Raw genomic sequence first — 24,607 nt, 5'->3', positions numbered from 1 at the left:
GTTCTGTCCTCTACGGAGCGGCAGCCGTCCGTCCCGAACAACCACGCTCCTATCCTGGGCGACGTGTGTGCTAGCCGCACTGGGGTCCGGGTTCTGTCTTGGGCGAATCGGGGAAGGAGATCCCACGACACAGTGGTCCGGCCACGAGCTGCATGCGTAGCAGCCGTGTCGTGAAAGAAGAGGCTGTCATCCTCTGGCTCGGGGGCTGGTTGTCCCCGAGACGAAAGCTTCTGTCCTGTCCGGAGCGGCGGCCGTCCTTCCCGAACAGCCACGCTCCGCTCCTGGGCGAAGTGTGCGCTAGCTGCACTAGGACCCGGTCGAACCTCTGTCGGCTCCGCTATTTCGATCGCAGGAAACGTGTGTCCCTCTACGGGCTGCGTGGGTCCGGCTTCCCGAACCCCTAGGCTCCGGTCCTGCGCGACGTGTGTTCTAGCCGCGCCGGGGTCCGGGTCCCGCCTTGGGCGGCTCGACGAAAGTGATCGCAAGACACGGGTAACCGGCCACAAGCGGTGTGGGTGCCAGCCTTGCCGCGAAGAAGGAGGCTGTGTTCCGTTCTCTCGGCAACTATCCGTCCCGGAGCGGCAGCCGTCCGTCCCGAGCACCCTCGCTCCTTTCCTGGGCGACGTGTGTTCTAGCCGCGCCGGGGTCCGGGTCCCGCCTTTGGCGGCTGGACTAAAGTGATCGCAAGTCACGGGTGACCCGCCACAAGCGCTGTGGCTGCCAGCCGTGTCGAGAAGTGGAGGCTGTCGTTCAGCGGCTCGGAGTTACACAGTGCCGGGGACCGGGGATTCAGACAGTCCAGAGCGACAGGCGTCCGGATATGGACCATGGGCTCCGGTCCTGGGCGACTTGTGTGCTAGCCGCACTAGGTTCCGGGTTCTGTCTTGAGCGGCTCGGGGAAGGAGATCCCACGACACAGTGGTCCGGCCACGAGCTGCATGCGTAGCAGCCGTGTCGTGAAACAGGAGGCTGTCATCCTCTGGCTCGGGGGCTGGTTGTCCCCGAGACGAAAGCTTCTGTCCTGTCCGGAGCGGCGGCCGTCCTTCCCGAACAGCCACGCTCCGCTCCCGGGCGATGTGTGTGCTAGCCGCACTAGGACCCGGTCGAACCTCTGTCGGCTCCGCTATTTCGATCGCAGGAAACGTGTGTCCCTCTACGGGCTGCGTGGGTCCGGCTTCCCGAGCCCCTAGGCTCCGGTCCTGCGCGACGTGTGTGCTAGGCGCACCGGGTCCGGGTCCCGTCTCGGGCGGACTGGGGACAACGATCCCAAGACACGGTTGTCCGGCCACGAGCGGCATGAAAGCCAGACTTGCCGCGAAGCGACAGGCTTTCGTTCACCGGCTAGGAGTTACGCCGTCCCTGGGACCGGGGATTCAGACATTCCAGAGCGGCAGGCGTCCGGATGTGGACCCTGGGCTTCGGTCCTGGGTGACGTGTGTGCTAGCCGCACCGGGGTCCGGGTCCCGCCTTGGGCGGCTCGACTAAAATGATCGCAAGATACGGGTGACCCGCCACAAGCGGTGTGGCTGCCAGCCTTGCCGCGAAGCGTGTGGCTGTCCTCCGCCGGCTCGTGGGCTGGCAGTCGCGGGGACATGGGGTTCTGTCCTCTCCGGAGCGGCAGCCGTCCGTCCCGAACAACCACGCTCCTATCCTGGGCGACGTGTGTGCTAGCCGCACTGGGGTCCGGGTTCTGTCTTGGGCGAATCGGGGAAGGAGATCCCACGACACAGTGGTCCGGCCACGAGCTGCATGCGTAGCAGCCGTGTCGTGAAACAAGAGGCTGTCATCCTCTGGCTCGGGGGCTGGTTGTCCCCGAGACGAAAGCTTCTGTCCTGTCCGGAGCGGCGGCCGTCCTTCCCGAACAGCCACGCTCCGCTCCTGGGCGAAGTGTGCGCTAGCTGCACTAGGACCCGGTCGAACCTCTGTCGGCTCCGCTATTTCGATCGCAGGAAACGTGTGTCCCTCTACGGGCTGCGTGGGTCCGGCTTCCCGAACCCCTAGGCTCCGGTCCTGCGCGACGTGTGTTCTAGCCGCGCCGGGGTCCGGGTCCCGCCTTGGGCGGCTCGACGAAAGTGATCGCAAGACACGGGTAACCGGCCACAAGCGGTGTGGGTGCCAGCCTTGCCGCGAAGCGTGTGGCTGTCCTCCGCCGGCTCGTGGGCTGGCAGTCGCGGGGACATGGGGTTCTGTCCTCTACGGAGCGGCAGCCGTCCGTCCCGAACAACCACGCTCCTATCCTGGGCGACGTGTGTGCTAGCCGCACTGGGGTCCGGGTTCTGTCTTGGGCGAATCGGGGAAGGAGATCCCACGACACAGTGGTCCGGCCACGAGCTGCATGCGTAGCAGCCGTGTCGTGAAACAAGAGGCTGTCATCCTCTGGCTCGGGGGCTGGTTGTCCCCGAGACGAAAGCTTCTGTCCTGTCCGGAGCGGCGGCCGTCCTTCCCGAACAGCCACGCTCCGCTCCTGGGCGAAGTGTGCGCTAGCTGCACTAGGACCCGGTCGAACCTCTGTCGGCTCCGCTATTTCGATCGCAGGAAACGTGTGTCCCTCTACGGGCTGCGTGGGTCCGGCTTCCCGAACCCCTAGGCTCCGGTCCTGCGCGACGTGTGTGCTAGCCGCGCCGGGGTCCGGGTCCCGCCTTGGGCGGCTCGACGAAAGTGATCGCAAGACACGGGTAACCGGCCACAAGCGGTGTGGGTGCCAGCCTTGCCGCGAAGAAGGAGGCTGTGTTCCGTTCTCTCGGCAACTATCCGTCCCGGAGCGGCAGCCGTCCGTCCCGAGCACCCTCGCTCCTTTCCTGGGCGACGTGTGTTCTAGCCGCGCCGGGGTCCGGGTCCCGCCTTTGGCGGCTGGACTAAAGTGATCGCAAGTCACGGGTGACCCGCCACAAGCGCTGTGGCTGCCAGCCGTGTCGAGAAGTGGAGGCTGTCGTTCAGCGGCTCGGAGTTACACAGTGCCGGGGACCGGGGATTCAGACAGTCCAGAGCGACAGGCGTCCGGATATGGACCATGGGCTCCGGTCCTGGGCGACTTGTGTGCTAGCCGCACTAGGTTCCGGGTTCTGTCTTGAGCGGCTCGGGGAAGGAGATCCCACGACACAGTGGTCCGGCCACGAGCTGCATGCGTAGCAGCCGTGTCGTGAAACAGGAGGCTGTCATCCTCTGGCTCGGGGGCTGGTTGTCCCCGAGACGAAAGCTTCTGTCCTGTCCGGAGCGGCGGCCGTCCTTCCCGAACAGCCACGCTCCGCTCCCGGGCGATGTGTGTGCTAGCCGCACTAGGACCCGGTCGAACCTCTGTCGGCTCCGCTATTTCGATCGCAGGAAACGTGTGTCCCTCTACGGGCTGCGTGGGTCCGGCTTCCCGAGCCCCTAGGCTCCGGTCCTGCGCGACGTGTGTGCTAGGCGCACCGGGTCCGGGTCCCGTCTCGGGCGGACTGGGGACAACGATCCCAAGACACGGTTGTCCGGCCACGAGCGGCATGAAAGCCAGACTTGCCGCGAAGCGACAGGCTTTCGTTCACCGGCTAGGAGTTACGCCGTCCCTGGGACCGGGGATTCAGACATTCCAGAGCGGCAGGCGTCCGGATGTGGACCCTGGGCTTCGGTCCTGGGTGACGTGTGTGCTAGCCGCACCGGGGTCCGGGTCCCGCCTTGGGCGGCTCGACTAAAATGATCGCAAGATACGGGTGACCCGCCACAAGCGGTGTGGCTGCCAGCCTTGCCGCGAAGCGTGTGGCTGTCCTCCGCCGGCTCGTGGGCTGGCAGTCGCGGGGACATGGGGTTCTGTCCTCTCCGGAGCGGCAGCCGTCCGTCCCGAACAACCACGCTCCTATCCTGGGCGACGTGTGTGCTAGCCGCACTGGGGTCCGGGTTCTGTCTTGGGCGAATCGGGGAAGGAGATCCCACGACACAGTGGTCCGGCCACGAGCTGCATGCGTAGCAGCCGTGTCGTGAAACAAGAGGCTGTCATCCTCTGGCTCGGGGGCTGGTTGTCCCCGAGACGAAAGCTTCTGTCCTGTCCGGAGCGGCGGCCGTCCTTCCCGAACAGCCACGCTCCGCTCCTGGGCGAAGTGTGCGCTAGCTGCACTAGGACCCGGTCGAACCTCTGTCGGCTCCGCTATTTCGATCGCAGGAAACGTGTGTCCCTCTACGGGCTGCGTGGGTCCGGCTTCCCGAACCCCTAGGCTCCGGTCCTGCGCGACGTGTGTTCTAGCCGCGCCGGGGTCCGGGTCCCGCCTTGGGCGGCTCGACGAAAGTGATCGCAAGACACGGGTAACCGGCCACAAGCGGTGTGGGTGCCAGCCTTGCCGCGAAGCGTGTGGCTGTCCTCCGCCGGCTCGTGGGCTGGCAGTCGCGGGGACATGGGGTTCTGTCCTCTACGGAGCGGCAGCCGTCCGTCCCGAACAACCACGCTCCTATCCTGGGCGACGTGTGTGCTAGCCGCACTGGGGTCCGGGTTCTGTCTTGGGCGAATCGGGGAAGGAGATCCCACGACACAGTGGTCCGGCCACGAGCTGCATGCGTAGCAGCCGTGTCGTGAAACAAGAGGCTGTCATCCTCTGGCTCGGGGGCTGGTTGTCCCCGAGACGAAAGCTTCTGTCCTGTCCGGAGCGGCGGCCGTCCTTCCCGAACAGCCACGCTCCGCTCCTGGGCGAAGTGTGCGCTAGCTGCACTAGGACCCGGTCGAACCTCTGTCGGCTCCGCTATTTCGATCGCAGGAAACGTGTGTCCCTCTACGGGCTGCGTGGGTCCGGCTTCCCGAACCCCTAGGCTCCGGTCCTGCGCGACGTGTGTGCTAGCCGCGCCGGGGTCCGGGTCCCGCCTTGGGCGGCTCGACGAAAGTGATCGCAAGACACGGGTAACCGGCCACAAGCGGTGTGGGTGCCAGCCTTGCCGCGAAGAAGGAGGCTGTGTTCCGTTCTCTCGGCAACTATCCGTCCCGGAGCGGCAGCCGTCCGTCCCGAGCACCCTCGCTCCTTTCCTGGGCGACGTGTGTTCTAGCCGCGCCGGGGTCCGGGTCCCGCCTTTGGCGGCTGGACTAAAGTGATCGCAAGTCACGGGTGACCCGCCACAAGCGCTGTGGCTGCCAGCCGTGTCGAGAAGTGGAGGCTGTCGTTCAGCGGCTCGGAGTTACACAGTGCCGGGGACCGGGGATTCAGACAGTCCAGAGCGACAGGCGTCCGGATATGGACCATGGGCTCCGGTCCTGGGCGACTTGTGTGCTAGCCGCACTAGGTTCCGGGTTCTGTCTTGAGCGGCTCGGGGAAGGAGATCCCACGACACAGTGGTCCGGCCACGAGCTGCATGCGTAGCAGCCGTGTCGTGAAACAGGAGGCTGTCATCCTCTGGCTCGGGGGCTGGTTGTCCCCGAGACGAAAGCTTCTGTCCTGTCCGGAGCGGCGGCCGTCCTTCCCGAACAGCCACGCTCCGCTCCCGGGCGATGTGTGTGCTAGCCGCACTAGGACCCGGTCGAACCTCTGTCGGCTCCGCTATTTCGATCGCAGGAAACGTGTGTCCCTCTACGGGCTGCGTGGGTCCGGCTTCCCGAGCCCCTAGGCTCCGGTCCTGCGCGACGTGTGTGCTAGGCGCACCGGGTCCGGGTCCCGTCTCGGGCGGACTGGGGACAACGATCCCAAGACACGGTTGTCCGGCCACGAGCGGCATGAAAGCCAGACTTGCCGCGAAGCGACAGGCTTTCGTTCACCGGCTAGGAGTTACGCCGTCCCTGGGACCGGGGATTCAGACATTCCAGAGCGGCAGGCGTCCGGATGTGGACCCTGGGCTTCGGTCCTGGGTGACGTGTGTGCTAGCCGCACCGGGGTCCGGGTCCCGCCTTGGGCGGCTCGACTAAAATGATCGCAAGATACGGGTGACCCGCCACAAGCGGTGTGGCTGCCAGCCTTGCCGCGAAGCGTGTGGCTGTCCTCCGCCGGCTCGTGGGCTGGCAGTCGCGGGGACATGGGGTTCTGTCCTCTCCGGAGCGGCAGCCGTCCGTCCCGAACAACCACGCTCCTATCCTGGGCGACGTGTGTGCTAGCCGCACTGGGGTCCGGGTTCTGTCTTGGGCGAATCGGGGAAGGAGATCCCACGACACAGTGGTCCGGCCACGAGCTGCATGCGTAGCAGCCGTGTCGTGAAACAAGAGGCTGTCATCCTCTGGCTCGGGGGCTGGTTGTCCCCGAGACGAAAGCTTCTGTCCTGTCCGGAGCGGCGGCCGTCCTTCCCGAACAGCCACGCTCCGCTCCTGGGCGAAGTGTGCGCTAGCTGCACTAGGACCCGGTCGAACCTCTGTCGGCTCCGCTATTTCGATCGCAGGAAACGTGTGTCCCTCTACGGGCTGCGTGGGTCCGGCTTCCCGAACCCCTAGGCTCCGGTCCTGCGCGACGTGTGTTCTAGCCGCGCCGGGGTCCGGGTCCCGCCTTGGGCGGCTCGACGAAAGTGATCGCAAGACACGGGTAACCGGCCACAAGCGGTGTGGGTGCCAGCCTTGCCGCGAAGCGTGTGGCTGTCCTCCGCCGGCTCGTGGGCTGGCAGTCGCGGGGACATGGGGTTCTGTCCTCTACGGAGCGGCAGCCGTCCGTCCCGAACAACCACGCTCCTATCCTGGGCGACGTGTGTGCTAGCCGCACTGGGGTCCGGGTTCTGTCTTGGGCGAATCGGGGAAGGAGATCCCACGACACAGTGGTCCGGCCACGAGCTGCATGCGTAGCAGCCGTGTCGTGAAACAAGAAGCTGTCATCCTCTGGCTCGGGGGCTGGTTGTCCCCGAGACGAAAGCTTCTGTCCTGTCCGGAGCGGCGGCCGTCCTTCCCGAACAGCCACGCTCCGCTCCTGGGCGAAGTGTGCGCTAGCTGCACTAGGACCCGGTCGAACCTCTGTCGGCTCCGCTATTTCGATCGCAGGAAACGTGTGTCCCTCTACGGGCTGCGTGGGTCCGGCTTCCCGAACCCCTAGGCTCCGGTCCTGCGCGACGTGTGTGCTAGCCGCGCCGGGGTCCGGGTCCCGCCTTGGGCGGCTCGACGAAAGTGATCGCAAGACACGGGTAACCGGCCACAAGCGGTGTGGGTGCCAGCCTTGCCGCGAAGAAGGAGGCTGTGTTCCGTTCTCTCGGCAACTATCCGTCCCGGAGCGGCAGCCGTCCGTCCCGAGCACCCTCGCTCCTTTCCTGGGCGACGTGTGTTCTAGCCGCGCCGGGGTCCGGGTCCCGCCTTTGGCGGCTGGACTAAAGTGATCGCAAGTCACGGGTGACCCGCCACAAGCGCTGTGGCTGCCAGCCGTGTCGAGAAGTGGAGGCTGTCGTTCAGCGGCTCGGAGTTACACAGTGCCGGGGACCGGGGATTCAGACAGTCCAGAGCGACAGGCGTCCGGATATGGACCATGGGCTCCGGTCCTGGGCGACTTGTGTGCTAGCCGCACTAGGTTCCGGGTTCTGTCTTGAGCGGCTCGGGGAAGGAGATCCCACGACACAGTGGTCCGGCCACGAGCTGCATGCGTAGCAGCCGTGTCGTGAAACAGGAGGCTGTCATCCTCTGGCTCGGGGGCTGGTTGTCCCCGAGACGAAAGCTTCTGTCCTGTCCGGAGCGGCGGCCGTCCTTCCCGAACAGCCACGCTCCGCTCCCGGGCGATGTGTGTGCTAGCCGCACTAGGACCCGGTCGAACCTCTGTCGGCTCCGCTATTTCGATCGCAGGAAACGTGTGTCCCTCTACGGGCTGCGTGGGTCCGGCTTCCCGAGCCCCTAGGCTCCGGTCCTGCGCGACGTGTGTGCTAGGCGCACCGGGTCCGGGTCCCGTCTCGGGCGGACTGGGGACAACGATCCCAAGACACGGTTGTCCGGCCACGAGCGGCATGAAAGCCAGACTTGCCGCGAAGCGACAGGCTTTCGTTCACCGGCTAGGAGTTACGCCGTCCCTGGGACCGGGGATTCAGACATTCCAGAGCGGCAGGCGTCCGGATGTGGACCCTGGGCTTCGGTCCTGGGCGACGTGTGTGCTAGCCGCACCGGGGTCCGGGTCCCGCCTTGGGCGGCTCGACTAAAATGATCGCAAGATACGGGTGACCCGCCACAAGCGGTGTGGCTGCCAGCCTTGCCGCGAAGCGTGTGGCTGTCCTCCGCCGGCTCGTGGGCTGGCAGTCGCGGGGACATGGGGTTCTGTCCTCTCCGGAGCGGCAGCCGTCCGTCCCGAACAACCACGCTCCTATCCTGGGCGACGTGTGTGCTAGCCGCACTGGGGTCCGGGTTCTGTCTTGGGCGAATCGGGGAAGGAGATCCCACGACACAGTGGTCCGGCCACGAGCTGCATGCGTAGCAGCCGTGTCGTGAAACAAGAGGCTGTCATCCTCTGGCTCGGGGGCTGGTTGTCCCCGAGACGAAAGCTTCTGTCCTGTCCGGAGCGGCGGCCGTCCTTCCCGAACAGCCACGCTCCGCTCCTGGGCGAAGTGTGCGCTAGCTGCACTAGGACCCGGTCGAACCTCTGTCGGCTCCGCTATTTCGATCGCAGGAAACGTGTGTCCCTCTACGGGCTGCGTGGGTCCGGCTTCCCGAACCCCTAGGGAGTTCAGTTGTACCCAAAGCCTTCCTCTGGGGGCACTTTTGGATGGGCAAATTAGGCTTTTAATGCATTTTCTGTGGCCCGAGTTTTCAGTCGACTGCCAGGCTGGCCAGGGCTATATTTAGGGTTGCTGTGAAAAAGTGAACCCGGAGGGTCCAGTTGCATGTGGGGCTGCGTTAAGGCTCCCCTGGGGAGTCCAGTTGTACCAAAAGCCTTCATTTGGGGGCACTTTTGGATGGTCCCAGAGGAATCGCGATGCGTTTTCTGAGGCCCGCTTTTTAAGTCTTCTCCCATTGCGCCGAGGGCTATATTTAGGGTTGCTGTGAAAGAGTGAACCCGGAGGGTGCAGTTGCATGTGGGGCTGCATAAAGGCTCCCCTGGGGAGTTCAGTTGTACCCAAAGCCTTCCTTTGGGGGCACTTCTGGATGGGTGAATGGGGCTTGAAACGCATTTTCTGGAGCCCGAGTTTTCAGTCTTCTGCCATGCTGGCTAGGGTTATATTTAGGGTTGCTGTAAAGAGCGAACACGGAGGGTCCAGTTGCATGTGGGGCTGCGTAAAGGCTCCCCTGGGGAGTTCACTTGTACCCAATGTCTTCCTTTGGGGGCACTTCTGGATGGGTGAATGGGGCTTGAAACGCTTTTTCTGTGGCCCGAGTTTTCAGTTTTCTGCCATGCTGGCTAGGGTTATATATAGGGTTGCTTGTAAACAGTGAACAAGGAGGGTCCAGTTGCATGTGGGGCTGCGTAAAGGCTCCTCTGGGGAGTTCAGATGTACCCAAAGCCTTCCTTTGGGGGCACTTTTGGATGGGCGAATGGGGCTCGTAACACATTTTCTGTGGCCCGAGCTCTCAGTCGACTGCCAGGCGTGCTAGGGCTATATTTAGGCTTGCGGTGAAAGAGTGAATCCGGAGGGTCCAGTTGCATGTGGGGCTGCATAAAGGCACCCCTGGGGAGTTCAGTTGTACCCAAAGCCTTCCTCTGGGGGCACTTCTGGATGGGTGAATGGGGCTTGAAACGCTTTTTCTGGAGCCCGAGTTTTCAGTCTTCTGCCATGGTGGCTAGGGGTATATTTAGGGTTGGTCGTAAACAGTGAACATGGGGGGTCCACTTGCGTATGGGCCTGCATAAAAGCTCCCCTGGGGAGTTCAGTTGTACCCAAAGCCTTCCTTTGGGGGCACATTTGGATGGTCGAATGGGGCTTGTAGCACGTTTTCTGGGGCCCGATTTTTCAGTCGTCTGCCATGCGGGCCAGGGTTATATTTAGGGTTGCTTGTAAACAGCGAACACGGGGGGTCCAGTTGCGTATGGGCCTGCATAAAGGCTCCCCTGGGGAGTTCAGTTGTACCCAAAGCCTTCCTTTGGGGGCACTTTTGGATGGGTGTATGGGGCTTGAAACTCTTTTTCTGTGGCCCGAGTTTTCAGTCTTCTGCCATGCTGGCTAGCGTTATATTTAGGGTTGCTGTAAAGAGCGAACACGGAGGGTCCAGTTACATGTGGGGCTGCGTAAAGGCTCCCCTGGGGAGTTCAGCTGTACCCAAAGCCTTCCTTTGGGGGCACTTTGGGATGGGCAAATTAGGCTTTAAATGCATTTTCTGCCGCCCGAGTTTTCAGTCGACTGCCAGGCAGGCCAGGGCTATATTTAGGGTTGCTGTGAAAGAGTGAACCCGGAGGGTCCAGTTGCATGTGGGGCTGCGATAAGGCTCCCCTGGGGAGTTCAGTTGTACCCAAAGCCTTCCTTTGGGGGCACTTCTGGATGGGTGAATGGGGCTTGAAACGCATTTTCTGGAGCCCGAGTTTTCAGTCTTCTGCCATGGTGGCTAGGGGTATATTTAGGGTTGCTCGTAAACAGTGAACAAGGAGGGTCCAGTTGCATGTGGGGCTGCATAAAGGCTCCCCTGGGGAGATCAGATGTACCCAAAGCCTTCCTCTGGGGGCACTTCTGGATGGGCGAATTAGGTTTTAACACATTTTCTGGAGCCCGAGTTTTCAGTCTTCTGCCATGGTGGCTAGGGGTATATTTAGGGTTGCTCGTAAACAGTGAACAAGGAGGGTCCAGTTGCGTATGGGCCTGCATAAAGTCTCCCCTGGGGAGTTCAGTTGTACCCAAAGCCTTCCTTTGGGGGCACTTCTGGATGGGCGAAAGGGGCTTGAAACGCTTTTTCTGTGGCCCGAGTTTTCAGTCTTCTGCCATGCTGGCTAGGGTTATATTTAGGGTTGCTGTAAAGAGTGAACACGGAGGGTCCAGTTGCATGTGGGGCTGCGTAAAGGCTCCCCTGGGGAGTTCAGATGTACCCAAAGCCTTCCTTTGGGGGCACTTTTGGATGGGCGAATGGGGCTCGTAACACATTTTCTGTGGCCCGAGCTTTCAGTCGACTGCCAGGCGTGCTAGGGCTATATTTAGGCTTGCGGTGAAAGAGTGAACCCGGAGGGTCCAGTTGCATGTGGGGCTGCATAAAGGCTCCCCTGGGGAGTTCAGTTGTACCCAAAGCCTTCCTCTGGGGGCACTTTTGGATGGGCAAATTAGGCTTTTAATGCATTTTCTGGGGCCCGAGTTTTCAGTCGACTGCCAGGCGGGCCAGGGCTATATTTAGGCTTGCTGTGAAAGAGTGAACCCGGAGGGTCCAGTTGCATGTGGGGCTGCGTTAAGGCTCCCCTGGGGAGTCCAGTTGTACCAAAAGCCTTCATTTGGGGTCACTTTTGGATGGTCCGAGAGGAATCTCAATGCGTTTTCTGAGGCCCGCTTTTTAAGTCTTCTCCCATTGCGCCGAGGGCTATATTTAGGGTTGCTGTGAAAGAGTGAACCCGGAGGGTCCAGTTGCATGTGGGGCTGCATAAAGGCTCCCCTGGGGAGTTCAGTTGTACCCAAAGCCTTCCTTTGGGGGCACTTCTGGATGGGTGAATGGGGCTTGAAACGCATTTTCTGGAGCCCGAGTTTTCAGTCTTCTGCCATGGTGGCTAGGGGTATATTTAGGGTTGCTCGTAAACAGTGAACACGGGGGGTCCAGTTGCGTATGGGCCTGCATAAAGGCTCCCCTGGGGAGTTCACTTGTACCCAAAGCCTTCCTTTGGGGGCACTTCTGGATGGGCGAAAGGGGCTTGAAACGCTTTTTCTGTGGCCCGAGTTTTCAGTCTTCTGCCATCCTGGCTAGGGTTATATTTAGGGTTGCTGTAAAGAGCGAACACGGAGGGTCCAGTTACATGTGGGGCTGCGTAAAGGCTCCCCTGGGGTGTTCAGATGTACCAAAAGCCTTCCTTTGGGGGCACTTCTGGATGGGTGAATGGGGCTTGAAACGCTTTTTCTGTGGCCCGAGTTTTCAGTTTTCTGCCATGCTGGCTAGGGTTATATATAGGGTTGCTTGTAAACAGTGAACAAGGAGGGTCCAGTTGCATGTGGGGCTGCGTAAAGGCTCCCCTGGGGAGTTCAGATGTACCCAAAGCCTTCCTTTGGGGGCACTTTGGGATGGGCAAATTAGGCTTTAAATGCATTTTCTGCCGCCCGAGTTTTCAGTCGACTGCCAGGCAGGCCAGGGCTATATTTAGGGTTGCTGTGAAAGAGTGAACCCGGAGGGTCCAGTTGCATGTGGGGCTGCATAAAGGCTCCCCTGGGGAGTTCAGATGTACCCAAAGCCTTCCTCTGGGGGCACTTTTGGATGGGCAAATTAGGCTTTAAATGCATTTTCTGCCGCCCGAGTTTTCAGTCGACTGCCAGGCGGGCCAGGGCTATATTTAGGGTTGCTGTGAAAGAGCGAACACGGAGGGTCCAGTTGCATGTGGGGCTGCGTAAAGGCTCCCCTGGGGAGTTCAGTTGTACCAAAAGCCTTCATTTGGGGGCACTTTTGGATGGTCCGAGAGGAATCGCAATGCGTTTTCTGAGGCCCGCTTTTTCAGTCTTCTCCCATTTCGCCGAGGGCTATATTTAGGGTTGCTGTGAAAGAGTGAACCCGGAGGGTCCAGTTGCATGTGGGGCTGCATAAAGGCTCCCCTGGGGAGTTCAGTTGTACCCAAAGCCTTCCTTTGGGGGCACTTCTGGATGGGTGAATGGGGCTTGAAACGCATTTTCTGGAGCCCGAGTTTTCAGTCTTCTGCCATGGTGGCTAGGGGTATATTTAGGGTTGCTCGTAAACAGTGAACAAGGAGGGTCCAGTTGCATGCGGGGCTGCGTAAAGGCTCCCCTGGGGAGTTCGCTTGTACCCAAAGCCTTCCTTTGGGGGCACTTCTGGATGGGTGAATGGGGCTTGAAACGCTTTTTCTGTGGCCCGAGTTTTCAGTTTTCTGCCATGCTGGCTAGGGTTATATATAGGGTTGCTTGTAAACAGTGAACAAGGAGGGTCCAGTTGCATGTGGGGCTGCGTAAAGGCTCCCCTGGGGAGTTCAGATGTACCCAAAGCCTTCCTTTGGGGGCACTTTGGGATGGGCAAATTAGGCTTTAAATGCATTTTCTGCCGCCCGAGTTTTCAGTCGACTGCCAGGCAGGCCAGGGCTATATTTAGGGTTGCTGTGAAAGAGTGAACCCGGAGGGTCCAGTTGCATGTGGGGCTGCGATAAGGCTCCCCTGGGGAGTTCAGTTGTACCCAAAGCCTTCCTTTGGGGGCACTTCTGGATGGGTGAATGGGGCTTGAAACGCATTTTCTGGAGCCCGAGTTTTCAGTCTTCTGCCATGGTGGCTAGGGGTATATTTAGGGTTGCTCGTAAACAGTGAACAAGGAGGGTCCAGTTGCATGTGGGGCTGCATAAGGCTCCCCTGGGGAGATCAGATGTACCCAAAGCCTTCCTCTGGGGGCACTTCTGGATGGGCGAATTAGGTTTTAACACATTTTCTGTGGCCCGAGTTTTCAGTCTTCTGCCATGGTGGCTAGGGGTATATTTAGGGTTGCTCGTAAACAGTGAACAAGGAGGGTCCAGTTGCGTATGGGCCTGCATAAAGTCTCCCCTGGGGAGTTCAGTTGTACCCAAAGCCTTCCTTTGGGGGCACTTCTGGATGGGCGAAAGGGGCTTGAAACGCTTTTTCTGTGGCCCGAGTTTTCAGTCTTCTGCCATGCTGGCTAGGGTTATATTTAGGGTTGCTGTAAAGAGTGAACACGGAGGGTCCAGTTGCATGTGGGGCTGCGTAAAGGCTCCCCTGGGGAGTTCAGATGTACTCAAAGCCTTCCTTTGGGGGCACTTTTGGATGGGCGAATGTGGCTCGTAACACATTTTCTGTGGCCCGAGCTTTCAGTCGACTGCCAGGCGTGCTAGGGCTATATTTAGGCTTGCGGTGAAAGAGTGAACCCGGAGGGTCCAGTTGCATGTGGGGCTGCATAAAGGCTCCCCTGGGGAGTTCAGTTGTACCCAAAGCCTTCCTCTGGGGGCACTTTTGGATGGGCAAATTAGGCTTTTAATGCATTTTCTGGGGCCCGAGTTTTCAGTCGACTGCCAGGAGGGCCAGGGCTATATTTAGGCTTGCTGTGAAAGAGTGAACCCGGAGGGTCCAGTTGGATGTGGGGCTGCGTTAAGGCTCCCCTGGGGAGTCCAGTTGTACCAAAAGCCTTCATTTGGGGTCACTTTTGGATGATCCGAGAGGAATCGCAATGCGTTTTCTGAGGCCTGCTTTTTAAGTCTTCTCCCATTGCGCCGAGGGCTATATTTAGGGTTGCTGTGAAAGAGTGAACCCGGAGGGTCCAGTTGCATGTGGGGCTGCGTTAGGGCTCCCCTGGGGAGTTCACTTGTACCCAAAGCCTTCCTTTGGGGGCACTTCTGGATGGGTGAATGGGGCTTGAAACGCTTTTTCTGAGGCCCGAGTTTTCTGTTTTCTGCCATGCTGGCTAGTGTTATATTTAGGGTTGCTTGTAAACAGCGAACACGGGGGGTCCAGTTGCGTATGGGCCTGCATAAAGGCTCCCCTGGGGAGTTCAGTTGTACCCAAAGCCTTCCTTTGGGGGCACTTTTGGATGGTCGAATGGGGCTTGTAGCACGTTTTCTGGAGCCCGAGTTTTCAGTCTTCTGCCATGCTGGCTAGGGTTATATTTAGGGTTGCTGTAAAGAGCGAACACGGAGGGTCCAGTTGCATGTGGGGCTGCGTAAAGGCTCCCCTGGGGAGTTCAGATGTACCCAAAGCCTTCCTTTGGGGGCACTTTTGGATGGGCAAATTAGGCTTTTAATGCATTTTCTGGGGCCCGAGTTTTCAGTCGACTGCCAGGCGGGCCAGGGCTATATTTAGGCTTGCTGTGAAAGAGTGAACCCGGAGGGTCCAGTTGCATGTGGGGCTGCGTTAAGGCTCCCCTGGGGAGTCCAGTTGTACCAAAAGCCTTCATTTGGGGTCACTTTTGGATGGTCCGAGAGGAATCTCAATGCGTTTTCTGAGGCCCGCTTTTTAAGTCTTCTCCCATTGCGCCGAGGGCTATATTTAGGGTTGCTGTGAAAGAGCGAATACGGAGGGTCCAGTTGCATGTGGGGCTGCGTTAGGGCTCCCCTGGGGAGTTCACTTGTACCCAAAGCCTTCCTTTGGGGGCACTTTTGCATGGTCCAAGGGGAATCGCAATGCGTTTTCTGAGGCCCGCATTTTCAGTCTTCTCCCATTGCGCCAAGGGTTATATTTAGGCTTGCGGTGAAAGAGTGAACGCGGAGGGTCCAGTTGCATGTGGGGCTGCATAAAGGCTCCCCTGTGGAGTTCACTTGTACCCAAAGCCTTCCTTTGCGGGCACTTCTGGATGGGTGAATGGGGCTTGAAACGCATTTTCTGGAGCCCGAGTTTTCAGTCTTCTGCCATGGTGGCTAGGGGTATATTTAGGGTTGCTCGTAAACAGTGAACAAGGAGGGTCCAGTTGCATGTGGGGCTGCGTAAAGGCTCCCCTGGGGAGTTCAGTTGTACCCAAAGACTTCCTTTGGGGGCACTTCTGGATGGGCGAAAGGGGCTTGAAACGCATTTTCTGGAGCCCGAGTTTTCAGTCTTCTGCCATGGTGGCTAGGGGTATATTTAGGGTTGCTCTTAAACAGTGAACAAGGAGGGTCCAGTTGCATGTGGGGCTGCGTAAAGGCTCCCCTGGGGAGTTCACTTGTACCCAAAGCCTTCCTCTGGGGGCACTTCTGGATGGGTGAATGGGGCTTGAAACGCTTTTTCTGTGGCCCGAGTTTTCAGTTTTCTGCCATGCTGGCTAGTGTTATATTTAGGGTTGCTTGTAAACAGCGAACACGGGGGGTCCAGTTGCATGTGGGGCTGCATAAAGGCTCCCCTGGGGAGTTCAGATGTACCCAAAGCCTTCCTTTGGGGGCACTTCTGGATGGTCGAATGGGGCTTGTAGCACGTTTTCTGTGGCCCGAATTTCAGTCGTCTGCCAGGCGGGCAAGCGTTATATATAAGGTTGCTGTGAAAGAGCAAATACGGAGGGTCCAGTTGCATGTGGGGCTGCATAAAGGCTCCGCTGGGGAGTTCACTTGTACCCAAAGCCTTCCTTTGGGGGAACTTTTGAATGGGCGAATGGGGCTCGTAACACATTTTCTGTGGCCCGAGCTTTCAGTCGACTGCAAGGCGTGCTAGTGTTATATTAAGGCTTGCAATGAAAGAGTGAACCCGGAGGGTCCAGTTGCATGTGGGGCTGCATAAAGGCTCCCCTGGGGAGTTCAGTTGTACCCAAAGCCTTCCTTTGGGGCACTTCTGGATGGGCGAAAGGTGCTTGAAACTCTTTTTCTGTGGCCCGAGTTTTCAGTCTTCTTCCATGCTGGCTAGGGTTATATTTAGGTTTGCTGTAAAGAGCGAACAAGGAGGGTCCAGTTGCATGTGGGGCTGCGTAAAGGCTCCCCTGGGGAGTTCAGTTGTACCCAAAGCCTTCCTCTGGGGGCACTTTTGGATGGGCGAATTAGGCTTTTAATGCATTTTCTGGGGCCCGAGCTTTCAGTCGACTGCCAGGCAGGCCAGAGCTATATTTAGGGTTGCTGTGAAAGAGCGAATACGGAGGGTCCAGTTGCATGTGGGGCTGCGTTAAGGCTCCCCTGGGCAGTTCACTTGTACCCAAAGCCTTCCTTTGGGGGCACTTTTGCATGGTCCAAGGGGAATCGCAATGCGTTTTCTGAGGCCCGCATTTTCAGTCTTCTCCCATTGCGCCAAGGGTTATATTTAGGCTTGCGGTGAAAGAGTGAACGCGGAGGGTCCAGTTGCATGTGGGGCTGCATAAAGGCTCCCCTGGGGAGTTCACTTGTACCCAAAGCCTTCCTTTGGGGGAACTTTTGAATGGGCGAATGGGGCTCGTAACACATTTTCTGTGGCCCGAGCTTTCAGTCGACTGCAAGGCGTGCTAGTGTTATATTAAGGCTTGCGGTGAAAGAGTGAACCCGGAGGGTCCAGTTGCATGTGGGGCTGCATAAAGGCTCCCCTGGGGAGTTCAGTTGTACCCAAAGCCTTCCTTTGGGGCACTTCTGGATGGGCGAAAGGTGCTTGAAACTCTTTTTCTGTGGCCCGAGTTTTCAGTCTTCTTCCATGCTGGCTAGGGTTATATTTAGGTTTGCTGTAAAGAGCGAACAAGGAGGGTCCAGTTGCATGTGGGGCTGCGTAAAGGCTCCCCTGGGGAGTTCAGTTGTACCCAAAGCCTTCCTCTGGGGGCACTTTTGGATGGGCGAATTAGGCTTTTAATGCATTTTCTGGGGCCCGAGCTTTCAGTCGACTGCCAGGCAGGCCAGAGCTATATTTAGGGTTGCTGTGAAAGAGCGAATACGGAGGGTCCAGTTGCATGTGGGGCTGCGTTAATGCTCCCCTGGGGAGTTCACTTGTACCCAAAGCCTTCCTTTGGGGGCACTTTTGCATGGTCCAAGGGGAATCGCAATGCGTTTTCTGAGGCCCGCATTTTCAGTCTTCTCCCATTGCGCCAAGGGTTATATTTAGGCTTGCGGTGAAAGAGTGAACGCGGAGGGTCCAGTTGCATGTGGGGCTGCATAAAGGCTCCCCTGGGGAGTTCACTTGTACCCAAAGCCTTCCTTTGCGGGCACTTCTGGATTGGTGAATGGGGCTTGAAACGCATTTTCTGGAGCCCGAGTTTTCAGTCTTCTGCCATGGTGGCTAGGGGTATATTTAGGGTTGCTCGTAAACAGTGAACAAGGAGGGTCCAGTTGCATGTGGGGCTGCGTAAAGGCTCCCCTGGGGAGTTCAGTTGTACCCAAAGACTTCCTTTGGGGGCACTTCTGGATGGGCGAAAGGGGCTTGAAACGCATTTTCTGGAGCCCGAGTTTTCAGTCTTCTGCCATGGTGGCTAGGGGTATATTTAGGGTTGCTCTTAAACAGTGAACAAGGAGGGTCCAGTTGCATGTGGGGCTGCGTAAAGGCTCCCCTGGGGAGTTCACTTGTACCCAAAGCCTTCCTCTGGGGGCACTTCTGGATGGGTGAATGGGGCTTGAAACGCTTTTTCTGTGGCCCGAGTTTTCAGTTTTCTGCCATGCTGGCTAGTGTTATATTTAGGGTTGCTTGTAAACAGCGAACACGGGGGGTCCAGTTGCATGTGGGGCTGCATAAAGGCTCCCCTGGGGAGTTCAGATGTACCCAAAGCCTTCCTTTGGGGGCACTTCTGGATGGTCGAATGGGGCTTGTAGCACGTTTTCTGTGGCCCGAGCTTTCAGTCGTCTGCCAGGCGGGCAAGCGTTATATATAAGGTTGCTGTGAAAGAGCAAATACGGAGGGTCCAGTTGCATGTGGGGCTGCATAAAGGCTCCGCTGGGGAGTTCACTTGTACCCAAAGCCTTCCTTTGGGGGAACTTTTGAATGGGCGAATGGGGCTCGTAACACATTTTCTGTGGCCCGAGCTTTCAGTCGACTGCAAGGCGTGCTAGTGTTATATTAAGGCTTGCGGTGAAAGAGTGAACCCGGAGGGTCCAGTTGCATGTGGGGCTGCATAAAGGCTCCCCTGGGGAGTTCAGTTGTACCCAAAGCCTTCCTTTGGGGCACTTCTGGATGGGCGAAAGGTGCTTGAAACTCTTTTTCTGTGGCCCGAGTTTTCAGTCTTCTTCCATGCTGGCTAGGGTTATATTTAGGTTTGCTGTAAAGAGCGAACAAGGAGGGTCCAGTTGCATGTGGGGCTGCGTAAAGGCTCCCCTGGGGAGTTCAGTTGTACCCAAAGCCTTCCTCTGGGGGCACTTTTGGATGGGCGAATTAGGCTTTTAATGCATTTTCTGGGGCCCGAGCTTTCAGTCGACTGCCAGGCAGGCCAGAGCTATATTTAGGGTTGCTGTGAAAGAGCGAATACGGAGGGTCCAGTTGCATGTGGGGCTGCGTTAAGGCTCCCCTGGGGAGTTCACTTGTACCCAAAGCCTTCCTTTGGGGGCACTTTTGCATGGTCCAAGGGGAATCGCAATGCGTTTTCTGAGGCCCGCATTTTCAGTCTTCTCCCATTGCGCCAAGGGTTATATTTAGGCTTGCGGTGAAAGAGTGAACGCGGAGGGTCCAGTTGCATGTGGGGCTGCATAAAGGCTCCCCTGGGGAGTTCACTTGTACCCAAAGCCTTCCTTTGGGGGCACTTTTGGATGGGTGAATGGGGCTTGAAACGCATTTTCTGGAGCCCGAGTTTTCAGTCTTCTGCCATGGTGGCTAGGGGTATATTTAGGTTTGCTGTAAAGAGCGAACAAGGAGGGTCCAGTTGCATGTGGGGCTGCGTAAAGGCTCCCCTGGGGAGTTCAGTTGTACCCAAAGCCTTCCTCTGGGGGCACTTTTGGATGGGCGAATTAGGCTTTTAATGCATTTTCTGGGGCCCGAGCTTTCAGTCGACTGCCAGGCAGGCCAGAGTTATATTTAGGGTTGCTGTGAAAGAGCGAATACGGAGGGTCCAGTTGCATGTGGGGCTGCGTTAAGGCTCCCCTGGGGAGTGCAGTTGTACCCAAAGCCTTCCTTTGGGGGCACTTTTGCATGGTCCAAGGGGAATCGCAATGCGTTTTCTGAGGCCCGCATTTTCAGTCTTCTCCCATTGCGCCAAGGGTTATATTTAGGCTTGCGGGGAAAGAGTGAACGCGGAGGGTCCGGTTGCATGTGGGGCTGCATAAAGGCTCCCCTGGGGAGTTCACTTGTACCCAAAGCCTTCCTTTGGGGGCACTTTTGGATGTGTGAATGGGGCTTGAAACGCATTTTCTGGAGCCCGAGTTTTCAGTCTTCTGCCATGGTGGCTAGGGGTATATTTAGGGTTGCTCGTAAACAGTGAACAAGGAGGGTCCAGTTGCATGTGGGGCTGCGTAAAGGCTCCCCTGGGGAGTTCAGTTGTACCCAAAGCCTTCCTCTGGGGGCACTTTTGGAGGGGCGAATTAGACTTTTAACACATTTTCTGGGGCCCGAGTTTTCAGTCGACTGCAAGTCGGGCCAGGGCTATATTTAGGGTTGCTGTGAAAGAGCGAATACGGAGGGTCCAGTTGCATGTGGGGCTGCGTTAAGGCTCCCCTGGGGAGTCCAGTTGTACCCAAAGCCTTCCTTTGGGGGCACTTTTGGATTGTCCAAGGGGAATCGCAATGCGTTTTCTGAGGCCCGCTTTTTCAGTCTTCTCCCATTGCGCCGAGGGCTATATTTAGGCTTGCGGTGAAAGAGCGAATACGGAGGGTCCAGTTGCATGTGGGGCTGCATAAAGGCTCCCCTGGGGAGTTCAGATGTACCCAAAGCCTTCCTTTGCGGGCACCTCTGGATGGGTGAATGGGGCTTGAAACGCATTTTCTGGAGCCCGAGTTTTCAGTCTTCTGCCATGGTGGCTAGGGGTATATTTAGGGTTGCTCTTAAACAGTGAACAAGGATGGTCCAGTTGCATGTGGGGCTGCGTAAAGGCTCCCCTGGGGAGTTCACTTGTACCCAAAGCCTTCCTCTGGGGGCTCTTCTGGATGGGTGAATGGGGCTTGAAACGCTTTTTCTGTGGCCCGAGTTTTCAGTTTTCTGCCATGCTGGCTGGTGTTATATTTAGGGTTGCTTGTAAACAGCGAACACGGGGGGTCCAGTTGCATGTGGGGCTGCATAAAGGCTCCCCTGGGGAGTTCAGTTGTACCCAAAGCCTTCCTTTGGGGGCACTTCTGGATGGTCGAATGGGGCTTGTAGCACGTTTTCTGTGGCCCGAGCTTTCAGTCGTCTGCCAGGCGGGCCAGCGTTATATATAAGGTTGCTGTGAAAGAGCAAATACGGAGGGTCCAGTTGCATGTGGGGCTGCATAAAGGCTCCGCTGGGGAGTTCACTTGTACCCAAAGCCTTCCTTTGGGGGCACTTTTGGATGGGCGAAAGGGGCTTGAAACATTTTTCTGTGGCCCGAGTTTTCAGTCTTCCGCCATGCTGGCTAGGGTTATATTTAGGGTTGCTGTAAAGAGCGAACACGGAGGCTCCAGTTGCATGTGGGGCTGCGTAAAGGCTCCCCTGGGGAGTTCAGATGTACCCAAAGCCTTCCTTTTGGGGCACTTTTGAATGGGCGAATGGGGCTCGTAACACATTTTCTGTGGCCCGAGCTTTCAGTCGACTGCAAGGCGTGCTAGTGTTATATTAAGGCTTGCGGTGAAAGAGTGAACCCGGAGGGTCCAGTTGCATGTGGGGCTGCATAAAGGCTCCCCTGGGGAGTTCAGTTGTACCCAAAGCCTTCCGCTGGGGGCACTTTTGGATGGGCGAATTAGACTTTTAACACATTTTCTGGGGCCCGAGTTTTCAGTCGACTGCCAGTCGGGCCAGGGCTATATTTAGGGTTGCTGTGAAAGAGCGAATACGGAGGGTCCAGTTGCATGTGGGGCTGCGTTAAGGCTCCCCTGGGGAGTCCAGTTGTACCCAAAGCCTTCCTTTGGGGGCACTTTTGGATTGTCCAAGGGGAATCGCAATGCGTTTTCTGAGGCCCGCTTTTTCAGTCTTCTCCCATTGCGCCGAGGGATATATTTAGGCTTGCGGTGAAAGAGCGAATATGGAGGGTCCAGTTGCATGTGGGGCTGCATAAAGGCTCCCCTGGGGAGTTCACTTGTACCCAAAGCCTTCCTTTGGGGGCACTTCTGGATGGGCGAATGGGGCTTGAAACGCATTTTCTGGAGCCCGAGTTTTCAGTCTTCTGCCATGGTGGCTAGGGGTATATTTAGGGTTGCTCTTAAACAGTGAACAAGGAGGGTCCAGTTGCATGTGGGGCTGCGTAAAGGCTCCCCTGGGGAGTTCACTTGTACCCAAAGCCTTCCTCTGGGGGCACTTCTGGATGGGTGAATGGGGCTTGAAACGCTTTTTCTGTGGCCCGAGTTTTCAGTTTTCTGCCATGCTGGCTAGTGTTATATTTAGGGTTGCTTGTAAACAGCGAATACGGAGGGTCCAGTTGCATGTGGGGCTGCGTTAAGGCTCCCCTGGGGAGTTCAGATGTACCCAAAGCCTTCCTTTGGGGGCACTTTTGAATGGGCGAAGGGGCTCGTAACACATTTTCTGTGGCCCGAGCTTTCAGTCGACTGCAAGGCGTGCTAGTGTTATATTAAGGCTTGCGGTGAAAGAGTGAACCCGGAGGGTCCAGTTGCATGTGGGGCTGCATAAAGGCTCCCCTGGGGAGTTCAGTTGTACCCAAAGCCTTCCACTGGGGGCACTTTTGGATGGGCGAATTAGGCTTTTAACAGTTTTTCTGGGGCCCGAGTTTTCAGTCGACTGCCAGGTAGGCCAGGGGTATATTTAGGGTTCCTGTGAAAGAGCGAATACGGAGGGTCCAGTTGCATGTGGGGCTGCGTTATGGCTCCCCTGGCGAGTTCAGTTGTACCCAAACCCTTCCTCTGGGGGCACTTTTGGATGGGCGAAAGGGGCTTTTAACGCATTTTCTGGGGTCCGAGTTTTCAGTCGACTGCCGGGCGGGCCAGGGCTATATTTAGGGTTGCTGTGAAAGAGTGAACCCGGAGGGTCCAGTTGCATGTGGGGCTGCATAAAGGCTCCCCTGGGGAGTTCACTTGTACCCAAAGCCTTCCTTTGGGGGCAATTTTGGATGGGTGAATGGGGCTTGAAACGCATTTTCTGGAGCCCGAGTTTTCAGTCTTCTGCCATGGTGGCTAGGGGTATATTTAGGGTTGCTCGTAAACAGTGAACAAGGAGGGTCCAGTTGCATGTGGGGCTGCGTAAAGGCTCCCCTGGGGAGTTCACTTGTACCCAAAGCCTTCCTCTGGGGGCACTTTTGGATGGGTGAATGGGGCTTGAAACGCTTTTTCTGTGGCCCGAGTTTTCAGTCTTCTGCCATGCTGGCTAGGGTTATATTTAGGTTTGCTGTAAAGAGCGAACACGGAGGGTCCAGTTGCATGTGAGGCTGCGTAAAGGCTCCCCTGGGGAGTTCAGATGTACCCAAAGCCTTCCTTTGTGGGCACTTTTGGATGGGCGAATGGGCCTCGTAACACATTTTCTGTGGCCCGAGCTTTCAGTCGATTGCCAGGCGTGCTAGGGCTATATTTAGGCTTGCGGTGAAAGAGTGAACCCGGAGGGTCCAGTTGCATGTGGGGCTGCATAAAGGCTCCCCTGGGGAGTTCACTTGTACCCAAAGCCTTCCTTTGGGGGCACTTCTGGATGGGTGAATGGGGCTTGAAACGCATTTTCTGGAGCCCGAGTTTTCAGTCTTCTGCCATGGTGGCTAGGGGTATATTTAGGGTTGCTCGTAAACAGTGAACAAGGAGGGTCCAGTTGCATGTGGGGCTGCATAAAGGCTCCCCTGGGGAGTTCAGTTGTACCCAAAGCCTTCCTCTGGGGGCACTTTTGGATTGGCGAATTAGGCTTTTAATGCATTTTCTGGGGCCAGAGTTTTCAGTCTTCTGCCAGTCGGGCCAGGGCTATATTTAGGGTTGCTGTGAAAGAGCGAATACGGAGGGTCCAGTTGCATGTGGGGCTGCATAAAGGCTCCCCTGGGGAATCCAGTTGTACCCAAAGCCTTCCTTTGGGGGCACTTTTGGATGGTCGAAGGGGAATCGCAATGCGTTTTCTGAGGCCCGCTTTTTCACTCTTCTTCCATTGCGCCGAGGGCTATATTTAGGCTTGTGGTGAAAGAGTGAACCCGGAGGGTCCAGTTGCATGTGGGGCTGCGTTAAGGCTCCCCTGGGGAGTTCAGATGTACCCAAAGCCTTCCTTAGGGGGCACTTTTGGATGTTCGAATGGGGCTTGTAGCATGTTTTCTGGGACCGATTTTTCAGTCGTCTGCCATGCGGGCCAGGGTTATATTTAGGGTTGCTGTGAAAGAGCGAATACGGAGGGTCCAATTGCATGTGGGGCTGCATAAAGGCTCCCCTGGGGAGTTCACTTGTACCCAAAGCCTTCCTTTGGGGGCACTTCTGGATGGGCGAATGGGGCTTGAAACGCTTTTTCTGTGGCCCGAGTTTTCAGTCTTCTGCCATGCTGGCTAGGGTTATATTTAGGGTTGCTGTAAACAGTGAACAAGGAGGGTCCAGTTGCATGTGGGGCTGCGTAAAGGCTCCCCTGGGGAGTTCACTTGTACCCAAAGCCTTCCTTTGGGGGCACTTTTGGATGGGCGCATGGGGCTCGTAACACATTTTCTGTGGCTCGAGCTTTCTGTCGACTGGCAGGCGTGCTAGGGCTATATTTAGGCTTGCGGTGAAAGAGTGAACCCGGAGGGTCCAGTTGCATGTGGGGCTGTGTAAAGGCTCCCCTGGGGAGTTCAGCTGTACCCAAAGCCTTCCTTTGGGGGCACTTCTGGATGGGTGAATGGGGCTTGAAATGCATTTTCTGGAGCCCGAGTTTTCAGTCTTCTGCCATGGTGGCTAGGGGTATATTTAGGGTTGCTCGTAAACAGTGAACAAGGAGGGTCCAGTTGCATGTGGGGCTGCATAAAGGCTCCCCTGGGGAGTTCAGTTGTACCCAAAGCCTTCCTCTGGGGGCACTTTTGGATGGGCGAATGGGGCTTGAAACGCATTTTCTGGGGCCCGAGTTTTCAGTCGACTGCCAGGCGGGCCAGGGCTATATTTAGGGTTGCGGTGAAAGAGTGAACGCGGAGGGTCCAGTTGCATGTGGGGCTGCGTAAAGGCTCCCCTGGGGAGTTCACTTGTACCCAATACCTTCCTCTCGGGGCACTTCTGGATGGTCGAATGGGGCTTGTAGCACATTTTCTGGGGCCCGATTTTTCAGTCGTCTGCCATGTGGGCCAGGGCTATAT

This window comes from Anas platyrhynchos, chromosome 19, assembly GCF_047663525.1.
Source record: "Anas platyrhynchos isolate ZD024472 breed Pekin duck chromosome 19, IASCAAS_PekinDuck_T2T, whole genome shotgun sequence".
Classification (NCBI taxonomy): domain Eukaryota; kingdom Metazoa; phylum Chordata; class Aves; order Anseriformes; family Anatidae; genus Anas; species Anas platyrhynchos.
Note: the sequence above shows the minus strand (reverse complement) of the source record.